Raw genomic sequence first — 9160 nt, forward strand, 5'->3', positions numbered from 1 at the left:
TCTTCATCTCTACCCGATTTCTGTTGGTTCAAATCAGATTATATATTTGGGCTTTCTCGTTTGTAATGCACTACTGCGACGTTGTTTGCAATGCATTACTGTTCCATGGTTTTTCAATTAAGATCAATACATTAATTGATTATCTGCTAATAGTGCTGATTAAAAGCACCAGTCATTAATTTGTAAACTCCCATAGTTCTTTAGGATGAAAATGGATATCACCAAAGTGTATTTAATGGTTCCACGTTGTTTGTAATGCAAAGGGTACTCTCAAGTACTCTCAAGTATGTGTGCATGGTATTTAGAATACTGCAAAGGGTACTCTCAAGTATGTAAACTCTGGTACTTGTAAACTCCCATAGTTCTTACACATTATATTTTGTTGTTATTAAAAATGGCAGCTTGTAGAGGTTTTGGGGATATCTACTATTTGTAATTGAAACTGTCAGTGACAACTTTGTTTAGTGCTTAACTTGGAAACCTGAAAACTGTTAGCATTGAGTTGAGGGTTGCTGAATGGATTTGTTACAGTTTGCTTTAATTATAATAGTGGCTCACACTGAACCACTATTAGTCGTTTTTCCTACCACTCATCATCTGTTCCTCAGTCAAGTCATATCTTCACCAGCCGAGTCACAAACATATCCAAACAATGGCATAGGAACATAAAATCTCTTGTAAATGCTGCAGGAATTACAAAAAATGCATTGAGTTGAGGGTTGCTGAAATTCCCTGCAGACTTGCATGCTAACATTGTTGCAGTTTGCACATAAATTTTTTTTTTACTTGCTGAAGTAAAGATATTTTCGGCTGCATTTGCAGTAAAGACATTTTGGGCTGCATTAAGTTAGGCTGCATTTGTATTTTATATATTGTCCTATTATATATTATATGACTCAACATTTGCTCACTTTATACTTTTGGCATATGCGGCCTTCTCATGTTACAATTTGTAGGATTTTGGCTATGTCCCGCCGATGTGATGCAATTAACAAATGGGTATATGGTGTTGAGCCAAAGAAATGAAAATTGTGTTGTAATTTGTCTGCGGTGTAATTTGAGACAGGCCAGCTCATTGACAATTTTTTTTGGGATTATGAATTATCCCAGCTTTGTTGGAATTTAAATTGAGGTACATGTATTAGAATTTTCATATTACACAAGTACTTAATATTTGTAGTCCTCTCCAGTAAGAAATACAGCTTTGTACGATTAAAAATTTAATAATAAATCATATTCGATGCCTTAATGTGGATGTAGGTCTTTGACCGAACCACATAAAAACATGTGTGCTTTTTTTATTCTTAGCACTTTTTTTATCATTTATTTGCACAATTGTTGGGTAATTGAGATAATTTGATTATTATGTGATACTTGCAATTATTCGTATAGTTCCACAATGGGTAAGACATCTGAAGGGGGTCCCTCTGCAATGTGGGATAAAGAAGTCACCAATATATTTTGTGATCTATGTTTAAAAGAAATTGAGCGGGGGAACAGGCCTACAACGTACTTTAATAAGGAGGGCTGGAATAATATTGGTATGAGGTTCAAAGAACTAACTGGCAGAGACTACGACAAGCTTAAATTCAAAAATAAATGGGACCAATTAAAGAAGGAATGGAAAATATGGAAGGAGTTGAAACGTGGATCTACAGGTTTGGGTTGGGATCCGATTAAACGGACAATTGATGCTCCCTCTGATATGGGGAATGTATGAACAACAAACGAATGCTTCTAGATGCCTTTGAAATTTCAGCAAATATGTAAAGAATCAAGTGGTATGTATGTAGATATTCAAATTTCTGTAACAAGTGTATGACCATATAATATCATCCATATGTTCTCCTCAAAATCTGAGACACAATGCTCATTAGAATTATTCCAAATGGTTTCAGTTAATGGCATTAAATTCAGCAAGTGAATTGATTTCAGCCAATAACTCTGTTATATGGATCTTGCTAGCCTCTTACTGCTAGCCACTTCTTTATTAATTGACACTAGTCACACATCTTGGCATTCAAATGAGATTTACAGTGAAATTTCTCCATATCTAAGATGTTTCAAATTTTTAAAAACCTGATACATATTTTCTGAAATGGGGAATGTATGAACAACAAACGAATGCTTCTACATGCCTTTGAAGTTTCAGCAAATATGTAAAGAATCAAGTGGTATGTATGTAAATATTCAAATTTCTGTAACAAGTGGTATAGCAGTTTTCATGTTTCTGGAACACCTCATTTCCATCCTACACAATGAAAGTAATATATCCATCCTACACAATGAAAGTAATATATCCATCCTACACAATGAAAGTAATATATCCATCCTACACAATGAAAGTAATATATCCATCCTACACAATGAAAGTAATATATCCATCCTACACAATGAAAGTAATATATCCATCCTACACAATGAAAGTAATATATCCATCCTACACAATGAAAGTAATATATCCATCCTACACAATGAAAGTAATATATCCATCCTACACAATGAAAGTAATACACCTCATGTACCTGAAACACCTCATTAGAAGGAGGGAACACCTCATTTCCATCCTACACAATGATCACATGTTTTTATGGTGCCAATTGGCTGTTCTTTCACGTAAAAGCGTTGGCTGATGTTTGTAAAGATTTTTCTTGCTAATTGTGTTGTAATTTGCCTTAAGATTATGCATGACAATAGAGTTGAGTCTGCTAAAAGTCTTTTCCGGTGGAGCGCCGTCTCCGTTGCTAACGTCACGTAAGGAGCATAGCTTTGGGAGGCAGTTCTATGGTTGTGCCAGGGGTGTTTCAGCCCGTTGTGGTTTCTTCAGGTGGGCCGATAGTCCATCATATTACACTGACAGTAGTCATGCCAGCAGTCATGTGAATCCGATGTTTTTTCCGGCTGACAGTGCAGATGAGGACAGGCGTAGCCAGAGTCTTAAGTTGAATATTTTAATATTTCTCCTTGTTGTTGTACTTGTATTTGTCCTTTTTTTAGTTCTCCTGGTACTCATTAAGGTGTGAGAACTGTATGGTATCTTTTAGAACTGATCTGTGATTATCGTATGTTTCTGCACTATATGTTTCTTTTCCATCAATAAGCTATTCTGAATAAGCTGCCCCAAACAGTTTTGATTCAGACAGGGGCATGAATGTCATTTAACCACCAATAAGTTGGTCTGAATAAGCTGCCCCAAACAGCAAGCCAGATTATTCTGATAATCTGCAGATTATCAGATTATCAGAATAATCTGCTTATCAGCAGATTATAAATAATCCACAGCTGCGCCAAACAGACCCTTACTTTCTTCTGCTTTCTCATAATGCACTTCTTGCTTATGTGTCAACGTCTAAGTAAACATGTTGTCATATATAATGTGTCAGTTTTCTTACCCCGAGCCAGTACTAATGCTCATTTAATAACCTTCCAAGTACTATCTGAGAACACTACTGAATGACCACCCTCATTGAGTTGATCAACAAAAATGAGATTTTTCTTCAATTCAAGAATGTGTCTAACTTTTTGCAAAGTTCATTTGTTCTTGTTAGAGAGTGCAATATCAACGTTTCCCATCTCCACCACGTTCAAAACTTTTCTATCAGCAAGATATATCTTGTAAAAGTTACATGCAACATAGTTCTGCATTAACTCCCGGTGAGAAGATGTATGGAAGGAAACACCTGAATCTAGTATTCAGTAATCAACAGAACTGTGAACTGCGAGCAATAGCTCATCTTGTATCTCTTCAGTTACAATATTAGCGTCATCATTCTTCTTCTTTTTTGGATTTCTGCACTTCCTTTTATGTGACCAGCTTTACCACAATTCCAGCAGGTAGTCTGCTGACCAGACTTTGATTTTGATCTTTTTCTGTTTGAGTTCATGTCATGTGATCTCCCTCTCGAGTCAACAATCAGTGCTGAACTCGAACCCGAAGTCTCGCCATAATCTTTCTTGCGCACCTCCTCAACCAAAATCAAATCACGAATATCATCATATTTTAGTTTGAATTTAACTGCAGAATTGCTAATTGCCATCCTCATGACTTCCTAGTTTTTTAACAATGAAACCAACAATATCAGTGCGCGTATCTCATCATCAAAATCAATTTCGACAGACGACAATTGATTTGTGATAGTATTGAAATCATTCAGGTGTAGAGCAACTGACACACCTTCCGTCATCTTCAAATTGAATGACTTTTTTTCATCAGGTGCACCTTGTTATTTGTCGATGACTTTTCATACATATCTGCTAAAGCCACCATGAGATCTGCAGTAGTCCTCTACTTTACGACGTTATGGGCAATGAATCTTGACAGAGTTAATTGTACAACCCCCATAACCTATCGATCCAACAGATTTCATTCCGACTCGTTCATCTTTTTGGGCTCCTCTTCCAATAATGGAAGATGAAGTTCTTCCCATAGAGGTAGTCATCTATCTGCATTCTCCAGTAACCAAAATCTATGTCATTGAACTTCTCGATCCCAGATGCGATCACTTCACCTCCGCCATCGTTTTCTTTCAGTCTCAAACTAAAGCTCTGATACCAGTTATTGTGAAAAAAGACGACAATAAAACGAAAAATCAGATCGAGAAAAACACAAAACAGAAAATCACAGCGGAAGCACACAGATTTACGTGGTTCGGCAAATTGCCTAAGTCCACGAAGCTGCAAAAGATTTTATTACTTCAAGGATTATACCCGTTGATCACCTCGACGATTACAAGAAAGAACTCTCTCTCTTCCTCTCTCTCTCATCTAACCGAGAACCACACGGAGAAGAAACACAAAGGCGAGTTGGAAACCTCTGAATCATCTTTCTTTCTCTCTACCGTAAGTCACCTGGGAAAAGCAAGGGAGAGAAAACAGAAGCAAAAACTTTTCTTTGCCTTTTTTCATAAGCCCCAAGAGTAGAGGGGTTCTGGGAGAGATAAAACCTGCCTCCTATGTCCTCCCAGCACCTGAATTTAAATCCTCCAGCAAAGCTTTCCTTCAGCCCATTAAAGAAAGGAAACTCGGTTATGGAAATCAATCAAGGAGGTGGGATTAGGTGGGAGAGGTGGGAAGATATTCTGGAAAGAGGAGTGGCGGGATCTTTACAGGGAAGGCACGGGCGAAGCTTAGGAAATAAATTAAGAGCAAATAAATTAGGATCAATTTATCAAATGATTTTCATAAGAGCAAACCGCCAATGCAGGAGGTAGACCTGGCTCCACATACTCAACAACTTCGAGCTTCAATACCTCTATATCTGCACTACTCTTACTACCGATGAAAGGCTACAGTGATGACCCTTTTTTTTTTCTGACATACTATGAAAAATTTAGGTATCATAGGTGTAAAGGTTTTGTGCTTTACTTCATTCAAAAAAAAAAAAAAACAAAAAAAATCTAATGTTTCTATGCTTTACTTTTTTTTTTCTGAAAATCTGAGAACCTTCTTGGTCCTATGTGCAAGAGCTTGAAAGTTTTGGTCCTTTGTTCATAGAGGTTTGAATGTTTTGAAGCCTTGCTATTTTGCTCGGCCTCCTTGCTATTCTTCTCTGTTCCCTTGTTGTTTTGGGATAGATTTACGTACAATTTCTTTTCATTGTTTCGAGTATGTGCTGTTTGAAAGTTTGAAATATTGTTTCTTGAGCCTTGATTAATGTCGAAATCCAGCCATTGCTTCCAGATTTTTTTTTAAAAATATGATGTAAGGATGTTGTTGTGAACTTTGATTCAACTATCGTGCATTTGTTTTGCGATCCATACAGATCTTTTGGGAATGGAAGCTATGCACTAATTATACCGTGTCATGAGGGGTAATTCATGGAGATAGTCGAGTATAGCTGATTTGACAATTAGTTTGTTACTTCGTTGTCGCATGAATCCCATAAGAATAGTTTCCAAAATTACACCTTCACTACAACCTATCTCAGTAATGGAGATTTTCTTATTCTTTTGTGTAAAACTTCTGTGACGAATCAATTCAGAAACATGACATTTTATTTGAAATTTTGATGAAATGCTGTTGAAACTATAAAACTTTCTAGCTTCCAAGTACTCATCTATGCAATACATGTGATTCTATACCTATGTATAAATATGCAGATTTTTTTATTTTTTTTAGTGCCTTCATGCCTTACACATCATTTCTTTGAATATGCATATTCTGGGTAGTTAAACTGCATCATCCTGCATATATATGACGTACAACCTTCTTTTTATATATATTTTTAAGTTTACACTTCAAAAACTGAAAAACATGTGTTCCACTCTTTAAATTGTGATGTATTTACATATATGACACTAAAAATTTGAGGAACAATTTCAGACTTTTGGTGTATTTGCATGCACAACACTTCATTCCACGAAAGGTCTTCATCGAAATATATGCAAAAATCTAAAGTTCGACGCAAATTTATTTATTTATCGAGCCCTTGAATTTTTTTTTTACATTTATACCACCTAAATGTTTATGTCACATTATAAATACCACCCATATCTAACATTTGAGTTTGAGTACACATGTGTAGGACTTTCAAATTTTGGGTGTGTGAGCGTTTGTAGGTATCTATTTTCGTTCTTGGAAAATTTAAGCATGTTCTTCTAGGCTGGACGTTTGCTGATTTTTGTGAAGCATCTAAAGGCTATGTTTGATTCCGAATGAGGCTGTTTTGGCTTGTAAGATTTATCTTACGTTTGGTTTCTCTTACTTGAATTTTGGATAAACACTCCTCTTCACTTGGTGCCCATAAAGCTGCTAATTCATTTCACATGTGAGTACTATGCATGATTTAAGCCTTGCATACTTAGGGTGTGTTTGGGAGAGCTTATTTGAAGCAGTGGCGTTTTGAAAACGCCACCTTCAGTTCGGAAATCTCATTCCACGTTTCATATGTTCGAAAGACGACTCGCTCCTCTCGCCGCTCTCGTCGCTCCTCTGCCCTAATATCGCAGGCAACGTAAACAAGTAAACACCAGTCTCCTCTCGTCGCTCCTCTCCTCTCTCACTGATTGAGCACAGAGCACAAGTAAACAACGTTTCTTTGTTCTTCTCCCGCATTTTGCTGCCGCTCCTCTGCACTTGCTTTGATGTTAAATAAATGTGAACAAATTTGGGATGAAAACTGTAATTTATTTAGGGTTTTCAGTTCCATAGCACTTGCTTTGATGTTCAAGAAATGCGAATGAATTTCTTGGTTTTCAGTCGATGGATCGGTTTTAACACGATTCTTACGATGTTCCCAAGAAACTTATTGGATATATATGAAATTGATGTTTATTTGGAAGATTTACTCACAAACCACACATTTCTTATATATTTACGTTCTCATGCATAGCTTTATAAGATTAAATATCAAATTTTGGATGTTACAAAACACACAAATCAAACAGTTGCAGCTTATCCAGTATAGGGGCAGATTGGTCATTTTTTCAGAATCAGCTGTTCTCTAAATGCACAAACCAAAAAGACAGACAACTTATACGGATCAGTTGCTTATCACCAAATTATCAGGATAAGCTGGATAAGTTGTAGCTGCCCCAAACAGACCCTTACTGCTTCGGATTATGATAAACAGTGTTTAGTACTTTATATATATATATATATATATATATATATATATATTCGGTGCTTTGGGTAGGACTGTGGGTTGTTTTAAAGATGGATTCATACTGTTTTAAGCTTGTAAACTTATAGTTTTTAGAGGGGTTCATGAGCTGATTTCTAGATCCCCTTGTCTCCCGTCTTTAAGGTTGGATCGGGCTCACGTTTTATGACGTTTTGAATAATTGGGAATGTTAATTCCTGGGCTTATTACACGTGTTGTTCAGAGCATTTGAAGTGTTGATTTCTACACCTAATTTACATGCTGTCTTGAATATAAAATGCTGAATGAAGGCCTGGTGTACGTGCTGTTTATAGTGTTTTATATACATACATATATATTCATACACCTAATTTATATATATGTATGTATGTATGTATGTATACACAGACATACATACATATATATATGTAGGTATGTATGTATGTATACACAGACATACATACATATATGTATACATACATACATATTACATGTATATATATATATATATGTATGTATGTATGTATTAAGATTCATGTATATGTTCATATTCAAATGTAAAAATGTATTTATATATATACAGACATTCACATAATCAAAATATAGTCACACATAAATTCACAATCTATATATGTTTCATAATAATAATATTTTTTTATTTCACATATAAAATATATATAATTGCATATAAATATATGTATATAAATTAATTCTTAAATGTATATAAATAGATATAGATTTAGAGTTTATAGATATAGATTTAGTGTTTACTTATTCAGCATTAACCCAATATCAAAAATCACAATCTCAAAGTTGTTGAGTTCTGGGAGAATAATCAGTGGTGCAGTGGAATTCTCAATACCTTACTGAATACTAATCAAATGAAACAGGTGGTGACAATTCTTTTTAGTAGATCTAAAAGAGATAAAATCATTATAAAGAATCCCAATTCCCAAAGCACTTATGCTTGCATATTCCAAGCTTTTTATAACTGGGAGAAAGTTAGCTTGGGTGATTACATATGGAAATAATTTCTATCACCATCCATGTCTTTCTTCTATTGGAGATTGTTCTTAAAATTGTTACTAACATATGAAATTCTAAAGCTCAAAGGTTTGAGGGGCTCCTCTTGGTGCATTTTATGTCAGCAAGATGAAGAAACTTTGGATCATCTATTCTTCAGCTGTTCATAAGTCCAAGTCTCATGGAGATTCATAATCAAACATCTCTCAATTACCACAATTACACTTAGCTAGAATCATTTTACCACTAGCTGGCTAGATTGGCATGCTGCTAAGCTCTCTCTTATTACCTGCATTGTTGCTTAGTTTTACGGGATGTCTAGTAACTATGTACATATATATGTATGTATATATATATTTTTTAACAAAACACGAGATAATTTTTTTCAGCAAAAAAAGAGGTAGAAGAGTTTGTGTTTGTTGGATCCCACTACACAATTCAAAAAAATACAGAACACACTCATAGGGGTTCTAGAATCACAATTACAACTCACAAAAAAAGATCTCCAAAAGCGATTATAATATAATGATATTGCACTTTAAAAGAAGATATTTTGCA

This window comes from Phalaenopsis equestris, unplaced genomic scaffold (genome assembly GCF_001263595.1).
Source record: "Phalaenopsis equestris unplaced genomic scaffold, ASM126359v1 Scaffold000105, whole genome shotgun sequence".
Classification (NCBI taxonomy): domain Eukaryota; kingdom Viridiplantae; phylum Streptophyta; class Magnoliopsida; order Asparagales; family Orchidaceae; genus Phalaenopsis; species Phalaenopsis equestris.